This window comes from Dunckerocampus dactyliophorus, chromosome 16 (assembly GCF_027744805.1).
Source record: "Dunckerocampus dactyliophorus isolate RoL2022-P2 chromosome 16, RoL_Ddac_1.1, whole genome shotgun sequence".
Lineage (NCBI taxonomy): Eukaryota > Metazoa > Chordata > Actinopteri > Syngnathiformes > Syngnathidae > Dunckerocampus > Dunckerocampus dactyliophorus.
Genome location: NC_072834.1, coordinates 14575694 through 14599255, shown reverse-complemented (window position 1 = coordinate 14599255; position 23562 = coordinate 14575694). Strand labels below are relative to the sequence as shown.

Genomic DNA, 23562 nt, shown 5'->3' with positions numbered 1-23562 from the left:
TTCTGGACTTTCTTACAAAAGAATCAGAGAGAACATCAACGACAGGGGGAGAGCGAGGTTTTTAAACCTCCAAGTGATACTTGATAAGGTTTATACATTTGTTGATGAAGTTTGTTACTCTGTTTTTTTCTTTTCATACGTATATTTGATACACTTTCTATTTTTATAAATATCGTTACAGTGCTGGTTGTAAGCTGTTATTTATAGCTGTATAACATTGACATAATGTTGAAATATATGCACCTTACTTTATGATAGGAAACCTTTATCATGAACCATTTAATCTGCCTATGTCACAGCTAGAAAGCGGTGAAGGGTGATGATGTGATGAGAATCAAGTGGCGTCCCATTTCTTAGTGGCTTCTTCCCCTTGGCCCTAGGTTTTCAGGGGTAGGGGAAGGGGTAAGACAAGGGTTAAGACAAAGAGGAAGGGCTAGGGGGTAGAATTGGGATTCAGCCTAAATGTCAGAAGGCGTACGCGACTGTGAAAAGTTTGCTGTAGAGTAATTCAGGCTTTAGTCTCAGCATCAAGGATAAAGATGGTACCGTTCAACATGTGAAAGGATCTGCTCCTATGAAATGGACAGTTATAACTAAGCAGTCTAGCGGTCTCATTATTGCGACTTCCTCCTCCCCCCCAATAAGCCTGTCCCTCCCTCCCTTGCAGCAACCCTTCCTATGTGCAAGTTTAAGTTCGGACGTATATTCCAGTTAAAACAATAATGATGCAAGCCTAAACACCAACACATTGTCTTATTATTTTAGCTCATATTCTGCTGACAATTCCATTTAATTTCCATAGCAAATGGGTTTTGACAACAAATCAGAGGTCAACCATGGATTGTGTTTGACCTTTGAGGTTCTACTGTACTTTTAATAAAAGAGTCAGCACCCATCTAATGCATGAAGTAGTTCTTATGTCTGAGTCCAATCACTGAGTTAACACTCAGCAAATAAGCCGGGCCAAAGGTCCACTTGGAATGCTTATCCTCTGGAAACAGGATTTGCATATTTCTTCACATCTGATGCATTTATTTCCAGGTCCTCACATGGACTCTCATAAGAATGTTGAAGAAGAAGTCTGTTAAACAACAATAACAAAGCCTGAAGGCTTCAATGCGGGCGTGGGCAATTATATTTTATGTATAAAACGAGAGGCAAAGAAATTAAAGTGAGCATAATTGCAGCTGGAAAGCAGCAGAGCCTTCATGCAAAGTTGCAGATTGTATCAGTGAGAAATTCACAAATGAATGAATGGAAGCGGACGACGTGGCGAGAATTGCTTTTATTATGTATGAGCCACGACTCGATAAATAACAAATGAGATATTTGGTCCAAATGCCATTTTCGGGACTTAATTTGGCGATCGGGGCTGGGAGAAAGTCATGCATGCATAAACATGCAGACCCCGCGGGCGAATGAGGCTTGTTTTCAATCAGCTGGCACGACGGCGTCAAAGGCTGCTGCTAGCCGAAGGTGACACAATCCACTCGAGGAGCGGCTAGCACCAATTTGGCAAACAAGCCAACGCTTTCTTTTGATTACAAACGCCACATTTGTGTTGGCGTCTGTGCACCCCATGGCACCTCCTCCTAAAAACACTTTAAATAACGCAACATCTACGTACATTAGCTAAGACGGAGTGTCGTTTTGTGTTAGCATGACAGCTTTTATTGAACTTTTATTCAACATACACTAACGAATGGCCATAATGCAATAATACCACATTAATTTTTTTCATTACTCTTAAGTTCATCATAAGTGAAAAAATGATGTTGTTTCTCAAAAATTGCATAAGAAAGGTAAGAGTTGTGCAGTGAAACCTCGGTATTCATCATTAATTCATTCCAAAAGGTTTGACAAAAACCAAACTAAGCAAAAACCGCGACAATTCTTCTCATAGGGAATAATGTAGATCCAATTAGTTTCCCGTTTCCCATGGCGGCACAGAGCCAGGGAAGTTTAATGCGACCAAACTCATCATTTACATTGTCACTCCTTCCAATCAGTTCATCTGTCTTCATGCGCTCACCCTGTTCATTCTGTTTAAAAGTCACATTTTCCCACACTGTGGCTGTGGCATTTGGCTTACAAACCATCGCTTTTGTGCCTTCTTTCATATTTGCGTTTGCTGGCTCACGACGCTAACTTGTGCTAACGCTAACATGGCGGACTTCAACTCTGTATCAACTCACTAGCAGCTCCGCCTCCACCTACTGGGACAACAAAGAGGCTGAATGGCTGAGAGGAGGGCTCACTCTCCCCATTCCAATAGAGAACCACCGCGCCCAGAAAGATGCAGAGTGAACCTTCTTGTCATCCAGCCTGCGTGGTAATGAGAAAGGAGAGAGAGGAAAACAAACATGCATGCACATGTCAATTTATCAAGGCCGGCAAAATTATTGACTTTGTTTTTATTTACCATTCAATTAATCGATCGATTATCGTGACAGGCCTACTAACAATTGTTGATTCCGATGCTTTTAAACGACTTAAAAGGCTTGTTTATGCGCTATGAGTCTTGAGCTATCATATTAGCACTAGTATACTTTGCTGCCCCAATATTGGTGTAAGCACCCATTTTGTTATCACAACTATAGTCGTCCCACTCTACATCGCAGTTCAAATATCACTCCATCAATCTATTGCGTTTTTTTTTTTTAATGAATAAATGATCGCTGTTTTCCGTGGTTGACTATGGAGTATTATTCCGTGTGGAAGTGGTACGTTTTTGTCTGCTTATTTTGTCCTTCTTCCTTACTCAGTTTCAAACGCATTCTTACATTTAGGATAAATAAATTGGAGGCTAGACAGTTAGCTTGGTATACACAGTCTTGCCATGTTTAAAGCGGAGGCCATCTCTTGTGTCAGCCTGTGCATAAGCGGTGCTCAATGTGATGTAAACAAAGCTGGCAGTACTGTCGGAGTGTACAGATGCATGTCAGATTGGTATGAATATATCAATCAAGTGACAAACGTCATAGTGACAATGACTGATTTTTTTTAATGCCATGCACAATCGACCCACATTATTTTTGCAATCGCACAACAAGTAGGAACTTTCCCAATGCCAACATGTGTGAGTCTATATTATGTCTTATTTTCTTTTATGATGTCTACTATTTTGGGTAATAAGAGTGGAAAGGTGACTATCGGGGTGTTACTTAATGTTTACGGGAAGACTGAAGAGGCCAGAAAATGCAACAAGGCAACGAAAGAGAAGGAAAATACAGTAAAATGTAAAAACGGACAGAAAATGTGGCTAAACAGCAAGTTCAACACCGTGACGTGTATCCGTTGTAACACGGCACTTGCATACTACAACAGCACATCTTATACGTTGTTGTATATATATTTGTGTGTGTTTAGTTAATTTAAATATGGTTGTATTATAGTTAAGAATATGGTAGTGTTGTGCAATAGATGTGATAGTTATGTGAAATGACATGTTTGAACGACAGGTGTCGCTAATTCGCAAGGTTGTACAGAGCGTAGAAGAAGTAGTTCAGGAAGTCAGAACAAGAAACCCGAAAAAGTGATACAGACGCATGTTGAACGTATGTTGTGTTACGAAGTAAAGAAAACCCAAGAAACGACACTTCTGACGTCAACTTCATTCTGTGACTAGCAACGAAGTTACAGCTAAGTTACCACATACGTTGCATCATCTCCTTCCGAATAGAGCGGAAGGTCCGAGACAAGGTTAAATGAACGTAGCACAAATCAGTGACATTAAGGTTAATGTAGCTTACTAACATAATGTTAGATGTGTGGAGGGCTGGCCTTCTCTTAATTATGACTACTGTCCAATGTGTGACAGTTTATTACAATGGTAACATGACTTCATACAGGGTTTATTTCATCTGCAAAAACACATTGCTGTGACTTAAGAAAATGGAAAATAAAAACATTTTAGCTCACTAATCAGTAGCTGCTCATTTCTAGCAGACAATACTGTGTAATAGAACAAGGACGTGTGTGTCTACAGGCGTCTTTATTTTACTTAGAACACTGCGAAAACTCGACATCTTATATTTGTCTTATTTCTCGTCAGCCTGTCTATGTTTAGAATTTATAAATACACAGCCATCAACATGATGTAATATGTCATTTAGTCTTAGCAATGTCTTAGTAAAGAAAGTATTATTTCTCTTCTTTTGACTAGTTGACCAGTGACTAGTTACAGTCTGGGATGGATAAATTCATCTACAAAAGCACCATCAAGTAGAAATCAAACTGATGAATATCTAAAAAAAATTTAACCAATTGGTCATTCATTATTTAGTGAAATGTTTTATTTTCTCTTGTGTATCTGTACTGCATTTGCTCTTTAACCAAGCAAAAATGTATTTTTTCCGATTACTTGAAAAAATGTTCAGTAGAATACTCGATTACTAAAATATTCAATAGGTGCAGCCCTAGTTCCATAGAACAACGGCACTCATCTCATCTCGTTCTAGTAGACAAGGGATGTAACGATATGAAAATTTCATATCACGATTATTGTGACCAAAATTATCACGGTTATCATTATCACGGTATTGTTGAATGTGCTCAAAATTTTGTAAAAAGTACGGATACACACACTGAAGACACATACAACACACTTTCCTTGGCCAAGCCCAACATTGCAAACGCTCTCTTCTCAATGCTTGACGCTGATAGCGCTCGAAAGAGCACATGCTCGCGCAATGCATTGTGGGCCACGGGCGCCATTTTTGAGAGCAGGAGCTTTTGTTTACACCAGAGTTGGTGATTTGAGAGAGAGATACCAAACGTGACTAACGACTGCTTCTCCAGGAAATGAGCAATGTCACTGGTCCGTGAGTTTATCAAAGTACGGTTATCAATCACAGTTTTACGATAGTATTACCGTTTCAAATTAAAATTAACGGTCAGGAGTTTTACCGTGGTTAATCATTAATAACAGTAACCGTTACATCCTTATTGTAGAGCCAATCTCATGTAGCGTTGAAGTGAGTGCCTCATAACACCCGCACTAACTAAATATATTCTTTATGTTTATAGTAGAAGGTAGATCTTTGGGACTTGGGTGTGACCACTCCTGATGTACACTTTGAAATTAGTTCCTGAGAGCGCACAATTTGACAGCTGGTCGTTGTGCACTTACCAGAAATGTTGACTGAAATATTCCCTCGCTTCTTCTTCTCTTTGGAAAGATGTGGTAGTCCCTCCCCCTCTGCTATTCTGCTCCATTTTGATCATTTTGATGGCAACATCCGGGTATTGACACTGCACTGCCTTTTGATGCACTTCTCAGTGTGAGTTCAAGCACTTATGCACTCAAAAGGCTAAGTGTAGGTATGGAAGTGCGCCAGTTGAGAGTTACTCTGGCTTATGTAGCACAAGGTACGTTATTAAGGCTGATTTAATCTGTGCATCATGTTGCATCATACATGACAAAGCATGAAAAGCATACAGTACTGTTTTTTTCTCCATTTCAATGCATTGTTGAGCCGTTCTCTTAAATTTAACAACCTTCTTCATTAAACAAGTTAAGACTTTGAACACTGAAACATAAAGGCCAAAGCACAGTTTAATGCTAAAGATAATTTATGTGTCATCACTCAGAAGGATACAAAACCACACCGATGAATGTTTCTAAAAAAAAAACAAAAAAAAAAAAACTTGTGATGGTAGATGATAGAGACTTGTCCCAAAATAATCCAAAGGGAGCTTGGGAGTAGTGAAAAAAAACAGATTATCAGATGATGACAGCAATATGAAATTCAGCCAAACATCACAAACAATTTTTTGTAGCATATTGGAAAGCTCCTGTTCTCTCTGCTGACAGACTGATGCATCATGGGAAATCTTTCACAAACATTACATTGACAACAGCTCAAACCAAACTAAAGCCTTATAGCCTTACAATTAAAGCCAATGCCTGGAAGCTGCAGTAATTCCTCGTTGTGATGGCGGACGAATGTTTCGGCAATGATGTTCCCGTAAGAAACATTCACGCACGCACACACACACACACATACGTAAGTGATCACAAGTACTTGATCCAGTGGTCGATGCAAATATCTGCCACCTGATTGGCCTAAGCAGCTTAGTAACGGCTGGAGCGCTAAGCCCCGTCACACGCTGCTGGGCAGCAAACAAACACTTTTCCATGCTTTTCTTGCTGTGTGTGCACATTCACGCCGCCCTCACACTGACCTCCATTCGAGGAATGTTCTACACCGGGATTTTGACTGACGACACCATGGGCGAACATTCTGACCACCGAAAGAAAAACTCTAAATAAGATGTTTTTGTTGGACTGAGACTTTGGACGGGCCGCACGGTGGCCTAGTGGTTAGCATGTTGGCCACACAGTCAGGAGATCGGGAAGATCTGGGTTCGAATCTCCGTTGGGCATCTCTGTTTGCCTGCTGCGGTGCGTGCGTGGGTGGGTTTGCTTCGGGTACTCCGGTTTCCTCCCACATTCCATGCATACAAACATGCAGGTTAATTGGCAACTCTAAATCGTCCATACGTATGAATGTGAGTGTGAATGATTGTCTATGTGTGCCCTACGATTATACCCTCCCTCTCGCCCGAAGTCAGCTGGGATAGGCTCCAGCATTCCTGCGACCCTAGTGAAGATAAGCGGAATAGAAGATGGGTGGATGGATGAGACTTTGGACACTACATAAATAGTGGTTTACTTTAGTGGTGCATATGACGAATATGAGGAATTATGACGTCTTACCAATGAATCTGACGAGATTAAAATATAGCTCCAATTACCGCTAAAAAAAAAAAAGCTCCAATGAAGCAAGATTACCCGATCTGTGTTGTAAATCAAGAACTCCTCCTCTGTGACGTTTCAAACAGCCTGTCATAACTTCCCCTGGGTTCACTTGTAAACAAACGTGGCATCGATCTTGTGGGACTTCTTACTGTTACAGAGGAAGACATTTCACCAAATGCTCTGCGCAAACATTCCACAATGGGGGGGGACATTGAAATTCTACACATCAGACCTTATCAACCACCTGCTTCGCTTCGACGCACGGGGCTTGTTCCTAAAATGTTATCGGGTATCTGTATTGGTATCGGTCTAAAGTGGTATTGGCGTGGAAAAAAAATACTGTGCCTCCCTAGTTTATTGGTTTCAGACAAACAAGTTACACTGAGGAACTGCTGTGATATGGCGACAGGGTTGGACTAAATAACTACTCCTTTTGACTATTACTTACATGTTGTGAAACTGTAAACATGAGATGTACTCCAATGTAACCTTGTACGCGAGTTCCAAATCAACTAAAACCATTACCGTAATAAACAAATCTGAAAATAAATTCAAATAAATGAAGAGCTGAAAGGTAAATTCTGCCTTTACAAAGATAATAATGCTCACTTTATTATTGCGCTTGTACTTAATAGTTAAACCACCGTATTTAGAGACTGTACTCAGCGTATTCCCTCCAAGGTGAAACACAATAAAATTGCATTTATATTGTTGGAATGGAATGGAAAGTATACGTTTGAGACAACGCTGGAAGCAAACAAAGAGAGAAAAGAAGCTGCTGCACTTTTCTCATGAATAAATTTACATTTTTCTCCATTCAAACTTTTCGTTGCTTGCTCAGTGTCGTGGCTCGTACGCTCCTTCCCGAGCAAATTAGACTTTAACTGTGAGGGAGTTGAAATTAAAAAATATTCCATCATAAGCAGCATACCAGGGAAACAACAGTTTTTTAATTATGACGATACCGTTTGTGGGCGTCTATCAAAAAAAAAAATAGCTTGAATTAATTTTTTGCTATATTAACGTAATGAGTAACACTGAACAAAACGATTCACTTTCATTGATATGAAATCCAACAAAGACATTTAATATGTATGCTGACAAAGCAACTTTGTAAGATCCTGAATGGACCTGCCAAAGCAACCTTGACATTTCAGGACACATGCCAGGCCACTAGTTGCCGCTGCATTGAAACATTGTGGAATGGTTAGAGTTAAGAACATGCTTTCAAAAGCTTGTGTGTTTTTTTTTTTGTCCTGTCCAGCCATTAGGGCAGATAGTATTGTTGATCTAAATGCACTTACATGCTCAACAGATTTGCTCTGCCAGGGAAAAGTGTAAGATAGAATCTATATAACAGGTGAAGAGTATTTGACTTTATTTGATTTTTATGGTATAGAGAGAGACAACAACAACAGCAACAACAACAACAACGACAACAACAACAACAACTGCAACTGCAATAACAAAAGAACAGCAACAAACAGGACTACACTACCAATCAAAAGTTTTGGAGCACCCCAATCCTTCCAGTTATTTATTGAAAGTTGTTCATGTCCAATGAAAAGCTTGAAATGGTACAAAGATAAGTGGTGAAGTGCCAGAGGTTACAAAAAAGGAAAGGTTACCCAAAACTGAAAAACAATGTGTATTTCAGGATTGCACAAAAAGGCCTGTTTCAGGGACCATAAAATGGGTCAACAATTTAAAGCTGTTTTGCAGAAATGGAGGTTGATCAAGCCTTGGCAGTTGGTGCAACTAATTCCTACAGGAGTATTCCTCTGTCTGCATAAAAACAGTGTTCGGAACACAATGTGGAATTATCCTCCCGTGAACATCAGTTGAACAGCATGACAAAGTGTGATCATCACAGGGTTTCTTCCCTCACACAAATGCAAGCTATGTCAATGTAAATCCAGGTTTATGCTTCTGCTACTACGCTGTCACAAACCTTCACGTTCTGCTTGCAGTGCAAATCCGCTGCCTGGTGAGTCAACACTCCTTGACTATTTAGCTTGTTAGCTTCCTTCATCGCTGATGAACAACAGCAATGAACGTGAGGAACACAGGAAATGATGTACTGAATGATGACCAATGACAGCCCTTTTCGGAGGTGCACGTCAAGCTACGCGGGCAGCTTTGGAGGGGGAGGAGCGAGCTGCAGAAGCATAAACAAGGCTTAAAACTCAATTTTCTCCTCTTTTCAGTTCTTCTCCACAGGACAAGTGGCGACAAGAGGCTCCCACCACGTTATGTCACGCAGGCCTTAGAAGAAAGAGGCTTGGTGCAACTTTTAATGAGCCTTCGTGACTCGCCTCCCGACTCAAATGAGCCCATCTGAAGGAGGCGGCAAAGAGGCGGGCCTGTGAGGACGCCTCACTACAAAATCTCTGTCCTTGTCTGCATCCTCACAGGATGCTGTGAGTGACACAGGACACAGCCAGTGAGAGTCTTGAATCAGGCAGCTGTGGAACAGCTGACGATGAGGTGAAAGGTCAGCAGATAAGCCACGCAGACCTAATTCAGACCAAGCTGGTGGCAATTCAGGATCACTAATCTGTTTGTTTGGTCGGCTTTTGTGTGCATGCTAGCTGTGGGTAGTTGCTGTGGCAGACAGGACATTTTTTTGTGTGTGTGTGTGTGTGTGTGTGTATGTATGTGTTTGCGTGTGCGCGCACGTGTGCGTGTGTGTGTGTGCCACTGAAACAATGGCGAGCTATGTTCCATTGAGCCAAAGCTGATGGAGGATCAGTGAGGCAGCGAGCAGCTCAATAATCCATCATCATGAGACAAGAGGATGGAACACATGTGGATGAAGGTACACGCACGTACACACACACATACACACTCACACTCACACAGTACCCTGCCTAGGTCACAGGATCCATGGTACTTCTTTGATCTTCTTTGAAAGGACAATAAGTTATGGATTTACTTATTTTAGCCACATGAACTTTTTATGTTCATAATTCCACCTGAGGCTCAGAGCTAACTCTCTTCCCATTCAAACAAACAAGTGTGTAGACAATGAAGTTAGTGGAGACATATGAACATGTCAACATGTGAAAACAGTCGAGCAGATGAAAACAAAGAATTATTATATTGACAAGTTAACTTAACCAGCCTGGGGAACCTCACTCCATCCAAAACAGTTTGTTGTCCAGAAATATAGTAGATATTCATTGAACATTGAATATATATTTTGTTAGTTCTAAGTATTACTGCACTGCTCTCTGTTTACTTTGTGTATCTATGTATAGAACAGCCCTTTTAGTCAGCAGACTAGTTGGGTCTGAATTAAGTCAGTGTTGCTGCTCGGATGGGGCCGAGCCGATCCAGTATCGTTGTCGGGTTCCAAAACTAGTGTAATTAACATATGGGAAGCTTCTGATACGACCTGTGGAAATTTCTGATCCATGTGTTTAAATGTTGTCAGTTATGTTCACTGATATTCTTTCTAAATTTGCTGATATTCTTTTGGCATGATTGCATATTCAAGCAAAGACAGCTCTGGTATCTGAATTGTATCGGTATCGGAAGATATCAAAATCTAGCTATCGGATCGGAAGTGAAAACATGTGCATCGGTGCCTCTATTGCTTCAACATAGCCTTGCTGATGTGAACGTTAGGTTGATCAAATTGCACGAGACAGAACTGTGAATGATACAAAAGCCAAGAATAGAACAGATTTATCACACCTATTGTGTAGAAAGGTTGCACACGGGATGCGCGCACGCGCACACACACATACACACACACACACACACACACACACACACACACTGTACAAACAGATGATCAGCACCAAGGAGACAGAAAGAGAGGAAAACAAAGCGTCAAGGCCTGGTCATGTGTGCCTGAGGACTATTTATACTAGCAGAGGTGATGCAGTGCAGCAGACTTGTCACTTCACGGTGCACACAGCACCTCTGCCTTTGAAGAGCAGCATAAAAGACAATGATGGCGTGCACGTGAGCTAGAAGTTAGCATATAAACGCTGCCTTCTCTTGCATATTTTGGACCAACGCTGCATTCTTGCGTATTATTCTCACGTCAGCTCTTTCTCTTTTAACACTGCTTAGCTTCATTAGCATGCCCTCAGGATATGCGAGACATTACCGCTTTAGCAGAGAACCTCACATTCAGATGGGATGAAGCACTGTGCTGGAAGGACAACTGATGGAAGACGGTGTAGCAACCTTTGGTCTGGTTTGATCAAAGTCTATTCTGCTAATCCTCCTGACTGTGGCTTGTTTGGTGAGGTGTGAACACAGTTGTAGAACAGACCAGATTAATGGATTGGAGACTATGGTTCCAAACAAACTCTGGTGTGGTTCGATTCTGGTGAGACAGCGCTTTGACCTCCATCTGCTCCAACTGGCAAGGGTATGAATCAGGTCTAGTGTGCAAACAGAGGTGACGGCTGGTTCACATGGTTTAGCAGTTAGCATGTATTCTGATATTGTCACATCGTCTTTTCAGCATGGAGAAGGATCATCTGATCAAGACGTCCTCTTACAGCGAATTTGCTAGTGAAACATCCATCTATCTATGCCACTTGTCCTCACCAGGGTTGCGGGGGTATGCTGGAGCCTATCCCAGCTGACTTTGCCAGCTGCCGTTTGACGCCCCTGCACAACCTGAAGCTCCATTGTTCCATTGAAGGAAAAAGCAGCCTGGATCATGAAGGCACCCCCTCCACTGTACCGCGTGGAAAACATCTCTTTGTCAAAGCTCAATTTTTTCTCATCAGAGAATGAAACTTTCTTCCACCTTTCAATGTCCCAGGTTTGGTGCTCTAGCGCAAATTCCAAACGGGTAATTTTGTGGCGTTAAAAGCGACGAGGCCTTTGAAGAAGCTTTGTGTTCTTAAAACCCTTCTCTTGCAGATGCCATCTGGTTGTTATTGGACTGCAAGGTTTCCCCCAAGTGGTGGGCTGCATGGGACTGCCGCTGCTGTGCCGTGCCACTGCTGCGTCTGCAATTTTTTTTTTTAATTATGACAAATCATTTTTTAATGACCTAATTTCCTTACTAACTTATTTATTTACTGTTTTTCAACAACCAGCAGAACATGAACAGCGAATATCGCAAAACTAATTTAATGACAAAGTTGCTGAGAGCACTTAAGTGAGTTTACAATGTTGAGCCTCTTTTTGTTACCTGACCTATTTATTCCAATAGTACTATGTGACTATTAGTACAAAAGTACAACATTTTGTACTATTTAACACAAACCGAAATTTTATTTGAGTTTTAGAGTAAAACTAATACACGGGAAATGAATTGTTAATAATAAATCAAATCATTTAAATATCGTTGTTATAGAAATGTGTCCTGTATAAATAAATTGAGAGTCCAGGGTTATGATAGCACAGGTGTATCCAGCTTGCAGCACTATTAAATCGACTTTGACAAGAAGAAAGGAAAGGTGAGCTACTTTATGTGACTGCCAACATTTAATTGTAGTGTACTTACAAAGTACATTTCCACTCTGTGTGCTCATTTGTCATTAAATACAGGTGTCATGTGTGAATAGAACACTTATAAAACACTAAGAGGTGAAGCAAATATTCTTTGGTGAACTATTCAACATCAGCTGGTGAGCTACCGCTAGCATATGCACTACTGTACCTGTTGGAGTGTGATAGCATCACTGTCTAGAGCTGGACACACTACGTGTTTGCTGAACAACCTACTGTAGACACGCATCTAGCATTTTGAAGACAAACCATAAGTATTATAATGATAACAAGAGAGCAAGATTGTTAAGCGACACTTTAAAAAGTACGTTAGCATGGATGTGATAGCCTCTTCTAGCTCGCCCGTGATCTAGCTAACCACCGCCAGAGAATCAGTGCAAACGTGTAAAAGACGCCAGAAAGTGGAATGAGATTGAAACGTGAGCGATCACACACGCTGGCTTAGATAGGCTTTGCATGTGACAAGCTGTGGTCAATTGACTACACATTTTACGTACTATTTTTTTTATTTCCACAATAATAAGGAACACAGTGAACGTGTAAACACAAAACACTAGCGCCGCATATCAAGTGCCGACACGGCAGAGAGGCGCTAAAACAAAGCGCAGTGAAACATTTTTATAATATTTTAAATTGTTTCTAACTAATTGTGGCCAATATGTGCGTAAATAATAACCTATATATGTATCTACATAGCATACGCAGTAGGGGTGTAACAATTTGTTTTAATAACGATTCGTGGTTGCCGATACAATTCAAGAACAATTTTGGTTCATTTAGAACAATTCAATAACTTTAAATCGATCAGTAACTTTTTAGCCAAAAATTCAACCAGTGTGTGACTGGACAGTGCAGGTGAAGTTTCCTAGATTCCCGTTGGTTTTTGTAAGGGAATCAGGTATGAATTAATAATGCTGACATACTTAAGAATAAATTATTAATGAGTCCAAAAAATGAGTTAAAAATGCAATACAAAATCAGGATGAACAGAGGGTGGTATAGCTTGCTATGATTATCTATTTACTTTAAATAGTGCAATCCAAACCTGCATTTGCACCCTAAGGTGAGGGACATTATGCAAATTCCTCAGCAAATGAATGCGGTATGGTATCTTCCATTAGGTGTTGAAACTTTCTCACCTGTACGGGCCGATGGCAGCAGGGGCTTTTTTTATGCTGATAGTCCTTCTGATCACAGCAGCCATTTGAAAGAACGGTGCAGCAACTATCAAGTAATGTGGACTCCTTGTACCTTTTGCCACTGAGAGGGTCGGGATCGGTCGGTCTTGATGACGCGCTTAACAGAGACGCTGAACAGGATACCGTGGTGTGGTGGGTTTATGATAATACGTTTTGATAATGATGAGACCAAACCGGAAGAGCAAACAGATACTTTCCATGTGAAGGGATGGCAGATGGCGTGCAGTAGTTTAAGGAAACGTGGTAATGCAAAAGAAGAATACACAAGAAATGTATTGTTTCCGCACACGTAAGCATATGTTTTGACCTGAACACGAGGCACTGGATGATGATGTCACTAAGCGTCACTGCTGCTGGACTGGGAAACTATCGTCAAGAGGCGTCCAAAACGTCCTTACTTTGCATATTGTCGCCATAAATGTCACTTAAAAAGAGTTTCAAATAAAGACAGATGAGTTAAATATGAATATGAACACTGAATGAAGTAATTAATTAACCAAAAAAAAGAAAAAGCAAATCAACTTTATTTCACAGGTCTACAACTCCCATGGCCACCACAAACCTGGAAGATGGTGACGTCAGACACAGACTGAACATCTTTATCGATCATTAAAAATGCAATAAAACACACATCCATATCACGCCTGCCGTGCTTAAAATTCAACGCTTTATTCCCCAATATCAATCCAATCGATAGCTTACCTTTTTAAACTATGTTAGATCGATATATGCTGTCAGGAATAGAAACTTGCTCAACACAGATTGATGTAGTTGGATCGGAAGAATACAAATCGATGCATCGATGTAGTGAATGAATCGTTACACCCCTAATATGCATTGGTATATACAGTATACATAGTATACATGTATATACAGTATATACATTCATACAATATATAACTCAACATTGTTTTTAAGTTAATTTTTCAGGTGTGGCGGCTTTTATTTTTTAGTGCCGGGCCGCCACAATCAATTACATGTAGCGGAAACCCTGGACTGCACTCTGCACCAGTAAGAACCCTAATTTAGGCCGAGCATTGTCTTGACGGACAGGCAATTGGATCATCTGGCTTAGGGCCTGTGACGTTTTTTGAGTCTACCACTTAACTTTTTTGTTCCATAACTCTCATGATGTTTGAAGGAGTTTTAAATGACAACCTCAGCAGCAATGGAGCACTGCGAGAGGCCTTGCCTATGTAGCTCAACAATCCGACTGCATTCAAACAGAAAAGGCTTTTTTGCCTTTGCTTTTGCCATCAAGAAAGCATGACAGTGTGAATACCTCACACAAAATTAAATTGAATCCACATTTTAGCCAAGATTTTGTTTTTTTTAAAGGCTGTGGTCTTAAACTTTTGCTCAGTTTGATCACTTTAATTTCACTTTCATGCTTGTTTGCCATAGATGGCTTACTCAAAGCATTTTTTGTCTCACTCCCATTGCTTCTTTTGCCGTTTGAAGCTCTGATTAGAACCTCCTTAAGATCCAACAGCGCAAAATGTAAATTCTTGCAATTTTTCAATTGGTCTTCAAATTTTGATCAGGATTATACTGTAGGCTGCTAGCTTGTCCTTATAATGATTAAAGCAACAATTGTTGCACCATTTTGTCAGTCATTCGTCCTTCTTGTTTACAGTCTTGTCACCAATAGGAGATGAGAACAAGGTCACATGGTTTAATGTTACACTTGGATATTTTACAGTGTGGAAAAAAAAACAGAACCAAGAAGAAAACAGCCCAAGTTTACAAACAATTCAGACCAGATAAATCCGACGATAGATGTGAAAGCATCTTACAAGGACAAGAATGTTTAGAGAAACAAACCTCCCACAACATTCTTGCTATGTCTTTAACACCCTTGAACACTTACAATAGAGACAAACATTGCAAAGGCATCCAAGTCCAAATCAAATCAAGACTCCCTTGGCCCACCTCTTCACTAAATTGCGTCAGAACCACTTCAGACTTTCCTGATCTATCTTGTTCACAGACACAAAACCAGAGGTGAAAACAGAACCTCCTTGGTGGAGGAAACAAACCTCCGTCATTCGTCACAAAACAAGCATCCCAGAAAGACCATCCTGGTTTGTAAGTCCAACTATTTTCTTGCGTATTGTGTTGCAGAACCACTTTTCACCCTCAAGGACAACGTCAGGCTCCACAGAGGACATTGTCAAATGTCACAATTCACTCACAAAAATCCATTTATTACCAAAAGGTCAAATCAGCAAGAAAATCCATTCTCATTCATTTCATAGAAACTTGCTTGGTTGCACTTGAGAGCCACCAAATATTTGATGATTATTAAATAATTGAAGATACAATTTAAGGTTTTTCTATACATAAAAAATAAAATCTGGAAAGAGGAGTTCAGGGAGTTTAACAAAAAAAAAAACATCCATCCATCCATTTTCTATACCGCTTCTTCCTCATTAGGGTCGCGGGGGCATGCTGGAGCCTATCCCAGCTGACTTCGGGCGACAGGCGGGGTACACCCTGGACTGGACGCCAGCCAATCGCAGGGCACATATAGACAAACAATCATACACACTCACATTCATACCTATGGACAATTTAGAGTCTCCAATTAACCTCACCTGCATGTTTTTGGAAGGTGGGAGGAAGCCGGAGTACCCGGAGAAAACCCACGCGCACACGGGGAGAACATGCAAACTCCACACAGAAATGCTCAGGGGCGAATCGAACCCAGGTCTTCCCGATCTCCAAGCTGTTACTGTGTTGGCCAACGTGCTAACCACTCGACCACCGTGCGGCCCCTGACAGTTCATGAATCACAAAATATGTGCTACATAGGCCTGTCACGATAATCAATAAATCAATTAACCGCACAATAAATAAAAACAAACGATATATTGACATGCGCATGCATGTTTTATTTCCTTGTCTCTCTACCAAACAGGTCATCGTGACGAGAACAAATATTTTATATATATACGTCATACTGTAGAAATGTTTGCAGTAGCAGACATCCCATTAGAAAAGTTAGCCAAGCTACATCCGCGTCTGAATTACTGGGCAAAATTGTCCAATGATCTACTGAATCAAGGAAGTGTACAGTATATGCAATTGAGCTGTCATCTGCATTGACACACAATGTGAACTTCATTGTCTGAACTTTGTCAATATTCAGACAATAACAAAAGTGACACTGATTCAAAATCTGAAATATTGTAATTGTGATTTTTACTTAAGGCCAATTTTTGCCAAAGGAGACTGAGAGTCCATTGTATTTTCATTGTCTTTTTTGTTAGTTCCTTATGTTGCTTGTTTAATTTATTTTATTTAAAAGTGCTTGACATTCCAATTACAACGTTAAATACTCTTGAGAAATTGAAGTTTATTGCTTTTCATAGGATGAACTTGCATTATTGTGCCATATATTATCATTACATTCATGAAAAAATTGTGTCACAATAATGTTGACAATAATATCAATTATTGGCAATAATTTGCAGGACAATTATCAACCAGCAAAATTTGTAGTACTACATTTAGAAGAACAATCAATTTCTGTAAAGCTGCTTTAGTCTTAAAGAGGCAGCGCATTTACATTAAAACAAGTTAGCCAATAAGACACATTGGGATGTAAACATTAGCTCCATTATCTACAGTACAGACAGTGGGTGTCCAGCGGGGGTGGAGGCAAGGGGGAGGGGCTGAGTGATGGAGAAGGCGGCAGGCTGACACGATGAGTCACCGCTGCTGTGGTTGGGCTGCAAAAAAAAAAAAAACCTCTCCAGCCTCGTTCTTCTGGATGCACCGCAGCAGAAACCAATTAGTGGGTGCCAGCGGAACCACGTCCAGATTGCATGTGTGAATGTATCAACAATTTGATCCAAAGTGATAAAAACGTTATCACCAAGGAGAAACTTCAGAATTGTTACAAGTTTGTTCATTGTTGCTGTGTGTTCCAGCTTTGAGGCTTCCCAATACAAGTTTCACAAAGATGCCATGAGTCATGCTGAGAAAGCGCCTGGGAAAACACCTGTCTTGACATACAGTACAACAGAGCTAAACAGGAGTTCAGAACATTCTACTACAAGATTCTACTACAAAACTGCACATTGATTCACTGACTGAATATTTTTTCCCATCAAACTACACTTTGCTCTCTACCCGTTTACTTTTCTACAGCAACCCCATTCAGGCAGCAAACTAGTTGGGCCTGAATTAAGTGCGCCTTCTGCTGTTTGCTGCCATGCAGTAAAATCCATTACGACTCTACTGCTTCAACACACATCGACGACACAACATACATATTTACAATGATCCATCAAAACAAAAATGGACCCAAATCTGTCTTCCCGTTTACTTTGTTTCAACTGCAGTCCGTCTAGGAAGCAAATTAGTGACTGGTTACTGCCAAATAGTGAAATCCATCACAACTCCATAATGACATACAATATTGTTGGGCATAATAATCAACTGAATCAATATGGGCAATATGGAGAGCACTGCTTGTCTGCAACCAGTGGAGGCACTGTTGATTCCGTCACTACGAGTTTACTGCCTAAAGAAAACCAGAGAGGCCGCCGCTATGTCGCAACTTCTCTTGGCAGTATTATTCGACTCAAAACGACACATGGCATCGAAAGATGAGTACGGGATACTTGGAGAGAGAGAGTCTCCCATCCCTTTAACAATACCATATTTTCCGGACTATAAATCACACTTTTTTTCATGGTTTGGCTGGTCCTGCGACTTATACTCCGGAGCGACTTATATATGTTTTTTCCGGGAAGATCTGGGTGTCTACGTGCATGCGTGGGTTTTCTCTGGGTACTACAGTTTCCTCCCACATTCCAAAAACATGCAATGTTGGGTTAATTGGCAACTCTAAATTGTCCATATGTATGAATGTGAGAGTGAAAGATTGTTTGTCTGTTGTGGTTGTGCCCTGTGATTGGCTGGTGACCAGTCCAGGGTGTACCCCGCCTCTCGCCCAAAGTCAGCTGGGATAGGCTCCAGCATACCCGTGACCCTAGTGAGGATAAGCGGCATAGAAAGTGAATGGATGGATGGATGGATGTTACGTTAACACACTACCTATTCACGTTACGTTAACAGATGCCTATTTAGCCTGTTGTTCTCCATTTTATTGTTAGTACTATAACTTGCCTTTCAAGATGAAATATCTCTTCTTTGTCTTTGATTTTTTAAAATAAATTTCCCCCAAAAAATGTGACTTATAGTCCAGTGCGCCTTATATATGTTTTTTCTTCTTCATTGGGCATTTTTGGCTGGTGCAACATGTACTCCTGAGCAACTTATAGCCCGGAAAATACGGTAACTTTAAACAACAAAGTAATTGATTGAAGGGACTGTATGCAATTTGCACAAGATTACATTTTTTGCAAACCAAAAAATATAACAGCACCACAACTGGCTAGCATATGTCACCAATAGTGGTTTAAAAGAACAGATTTACTTTCGTGAAATAACTGGCGTTCATGGCTGTCACACACGGCAGTCTGGTATTCACGTACATGTCGTAGCGCTTACGCACGCACAAGTTAGTATAGTTTGAACATACACAACGTTACAGTGGAGTACATCATATGTTTACCAGCTGAAAAAAATGTCCGAAAAGGAGTAGGAAGAAGCAGATCTTATTTAATCCTAGCTGTCTCTGAGAGGTAACCAACAATTTAAATTCATGTTGTTGTTATGATAGGCTATACATGCAATGTTAGCAAATGTTAGTAGCTAAGCTTTGCAAAATCGGCATCATTAGCTGACAACAAACTAATCTGCATGCGTGTGTGTTATGCGGGGCATGTTTTATGTACTCAAAGCAGAAAGTAGATGGTCTCAAAGCAGGAAGAGGGCGGGATATATTGGTTGCAGCTCTTGGCAGCCAGGGAACCCCTTGCATACAATCCCTTTAATTAATTGATCATTTTTCCTCTAGTCAATCAAGGATATTTACTTCACAATGCGTCAACCTTTGCTCTTTTCCATGTTTACATTTCTACAGCTGCCCATTTAGGCACCAAAGTAGTTCGGTCTGAATAAAGTGTACCCTGTTTGTTGCAAAGGACTGAAATCCATTAAGAGTCTATTGCTTCAAGACAAACAACTACACAACATCCAATCATCCATCCATTTTCTATACCGCTTCTCCTCTTTAGGGTCGCGGGGGCATGCTGGAGCCTATCCCAGCTGACTTTGGGCGACAGGTGGGGTACACCCTGGACTGGTCGCCAGCCACTACACAACATAACCTTGTAATATGAACGTTGGATCAATGAAACTGTACATAATTCTCAATATTTAATTATCATCTCCATTCCTAATGGTTATTGTTCTTAATTCTGTTAGACAACATGGAGTCGGCATTGCTTTTGTAAAAAAAAAAAAAAAAAAAGAATGCAAAGAACTGGATAACAAAATACTAAATACGACTTTTGCCTTTTTTACTCCTCACGTAGCGTTGTCCTTGGTTAACCTTCCTTTTCATCCACACTGAGGGGAATTTTTTTTAAATGGGCAGGGGGGGGTCAGCACTCATCAGCATTCAGCGAGGGGAGTCTATTTCATGGAGAGAACATGCACTGCTGCTGCATTGTTCACCAGCATCATGTCATGCCTGCCAGGGGAGCTGGAACGTGTGTGAAAGGCATGTTCCAACTGTCCCAAATTACATGACAATTAATAGTCACTGACATCTCACACGCACATGCACACAGTTGTTACAATCAACACTCAGCCACTGCGGTATGAAGCATGATGGATAATGGCACTTAGCTATACTTCAAGGAAAAGCAGATGTGTGTGTGTGTGTGTGCGTGCGTGCGTGCGCGTGTGGAGCCAAGGGAGAAAGGCGAACTAGGCCAGCATGAATTTAAAATCAGCCCTGCCAGGCAATGATGTGGGCTACAAGAGGGAAGCAGTGTGTATTTTTGTGTGTAGTTGTATCAGTGTGTTTGTGTGCGCCTTATAAGAAAATGTGCAGCGCAGACGAAGGTGTATGACAGTAAAGCATTGGTTTGTTCTCCCATTAATCAATTGTGAGACATGCACGCGCACACACACTCACTGCGCACACACCAGCTTGCATTAATTGTAGTGCATTGCAGTGATGTCACCACGCTGAAACACACACACCCCTACTGTATATATTTTTGAACACAGAAGACAAAGTTGCGGAGAAGCAATGTGGTAAAATAAAGAGCTATGAAAAAGCTTAGCCTAACCATTAGATGAAAGACGATTGCAGAGGTGAATAATTTATTCGGCCTGGAACAGGATAACAGAGCAGACAAACAGCTTAAATCATAATTTTCCAGAAAAACATCATCATTTCAGAAAGATTGTTTGGCTTCTGTTTGAAATAAATTTTGGGCGTACGCACAGACAAATCAATCTGTTTACTTATGTTGTTTAAAGTAAAAATTGAAGCTGTCTGTTGGTTTGCAATCATCATGCTGTGACTAGATTTGCTTTCTAGTGGATATTAGACAAATATATTAGGACTTAAAACTATGTTAGATTATATTAGATATATATACTCTATATACTTGATAGTATAGACTAGATTACATTTCTTGCTGATGTTCACACATGGCTCTATTTCCCTGCTATCTTATCTGGTAGATTCCAAATTAAAGATTAAAATAAAGGTTAAACTAAACTAAGACGCAAGATTATCCATTAACAAAGACTTTTTTCATCCACCAATAAAACCTAACCCATTCTTTTGGTAGCCTGACGGAAGGGTTCCTATTAATGTATACATCAATTATTTTCACCATGGGAATGGAATAGTTTTCATACCTAACAATACGTGGTGTAAACTGAAAGAATCAGAGGGAAAGGAAGTGAGCAAACAACGAGGAAGAGCACCTCTTAAAAAAAAAAAAGTGGATAATCCACATTCACCCAAAATCCTGGGATGGAGGAGCGAGATTACACGGAAAGCCACTGGAAGACGGATGTGTTCAGAGGAGATTACAGGATGAGGGAATAACGAAAGGTGTGGTTAAGGAGGAAAAAAAGGGAAAAGAAAAAAAAAAAAACTTTCCCCAAATCTCATTTGGCTTAACCGCCATTAAAGTCCCAGCAGCTGGAAATAACAGTGAGGATGAAGAGGAATGTAGTGAGGAATGGACATGAGGAAAGGACATGCCCAGCACCTGCAAGTTAAGCCAGTATACTTTAGTGACCTCTTCCGCGGTCAGGTTGGGACTGGAAACAAAAATGCATGGTCGTACATAAGGCTGCACAAAAAAAGGCAATATTGATGTCTAATTTCTAAAAGACAACGCTGCCATTGTACTGCATGACTCACGTTGTGCTGTCACTGGCATGACGGTCAACACTTTCTCCTCACTCTCCTCCGTACCCCGGTGAGCCTCGCCGGCCAGGGCGGGTTGGCTCCGTTGCCCTGGCTCTACCCGCTGACAGCTGACACCCCCAGCGAGCCTTGCCGTCTGTCACTCATCAGTTCACAGGAGGAGCAATCGCATTAATGAATTGTTTTCATTACATGCACGATTGTACTGTCGAGTGAGTGAGCGTGCCAGTCGAAATTTTCCACTTCAAGAATTATTTGCAGTCTTTCTGTTCATTTTTTATTAAAAGTCCCTTGTAAACTGTCCTTCCAGGATCTCCCATTCGCATTTTTTCCAGAATCATGTGGCCCCACTCATAGACTGCCAGAATGTCTCCCAGCAGGTATCCACTAATTGTTTTTGATATTGTGTTTGTATACATGAGGTGCTCGCTTTATGACATGTCGTGGTTTTGTGGTTATAACACGCTCCCATAAATTACTTAAAAACAGACATTGGCTCGAGAACTCGTGCGCGCGGCAGCAGAATACACCCCTTCCGGTGTTCAAGCTAACCACGGGCATAAAAGTAAAGAATTGTCTTTTTTTTTATTACTGTTTCAATTTGTAAATATTGTATGAAATCATTTTATGATTGTACTTGATATGTCCTGCATGTGTCCTGTGTACAGTGTGTTTGGGTATAGTTCCAACTAGGGCTGGGCGATATTTTTTAAGCAAAGTGTGTTTAGAAAAAAATCGAAGCGAATATATACATGTCAAGTTGTTTTATTCAAAGAAATACTTAACATGAGGATGTTTTTTGAAATTTTAAAGCTTCATGCAAGATGCACATAAAAAAAACTTATCTAAAAATAGCCTCTAAAATAAATCTAGAAAAAGTCAAATATAATCATTTTTATAACAAACCTTTAGCTATGCTCAAATCCTCAGCTAATATCAAAAGACCAAAATATGAAGATGTGCCCGATTTAAGAGGAAATTTTAAAACAGCAACTCAAAAATACTTTAAATTGAACAGTAGTATTTTTTCGGTAAACATTTTTAGAAGAGACAAGCTGTCAACTCCTTCAGGCTTAGCAACTGTCTAACTTCCTTGTACATCTGTAGAGCTTGTCGTGCTAAATAATTGTGACTGCGAAGCTCGCCGGACATCGTGAGTCTATCGTTTTCAGCAGGTTTTTAGGGCCCTTTTTTCCACTGTTGCAACGGAGCCCATGTCTTAGCTATGTGATAGGACACTTCTTTATAATTGCACACCACTTTGCTTTTCCTTTCATGAGGAACCCAACAGGAGTGCGGCAGCCAGCACGCAGCTTCACACATTTGTTTATTGGAGTTTGTGCCAAGTTTTAAGGTGGTGAGAAAGAGTTTTTTATGCTCTAATTTCAAAGTACCTCCACATTACTGAGCTACTGCTTATTCCTTGCTGACTAATTCTTCCACCGCAGACGCTGTGGCTCCGCCCCTCCTTTACCCTCACGCATGAGGGAGGTACAGCGCAAATCCAGTCTATATCGATATCAACGATATGGTTGGTTTTGGTATCATGCTTAAAGTAAATATATCGCCCAGCCCTAATTCCGACTTCCACTAAAAATGGACTTCCACTGCGTCACACAGTGATGTTGATAGGTTTCAATGTAGTGAGTCCTCTGGACCCACAGGTTGTGATTTGAGTGGGTCCCTGGCAATGTTCCATCTAATTTTTCAAGTGTCTGAGCATACACACAAACGACCTGAGAATTCCTTGGGCCTCTGTGAGCGCCGTCAGACGTGCACACTGTAGTACCGCACCTGTC

At 40.7% G+C, this 23562-nt stretch overlaps 1 protein-coding gene and 1 long non-coding RNA gene across 19 annotated transcripts in view; one reads left to right on the top strand and one right to left on the bottom strand.

Moving 5' to 3' along the window:
* nbeaa (neurobeachin a) overlaps nt 1–23562 on the bottom strand; it is a 106123-nt gene that overhangs the window by 68555 nt on the left and 14006 nt on the right. The gene's annotated exons all lie outside the window — the stretch shown is intronic.
* Nucleotides 9342–13975, top strand: LOC129169488 (uncharacterized). Its single transcript, XR_008566439.1, has 3 exons — nt 9342–9581; nt 11336–11552; nt 11654–13975. It is a non-coding gene; the product is annotated as an uncharacterized LOC129169488 (long non-coding RNA).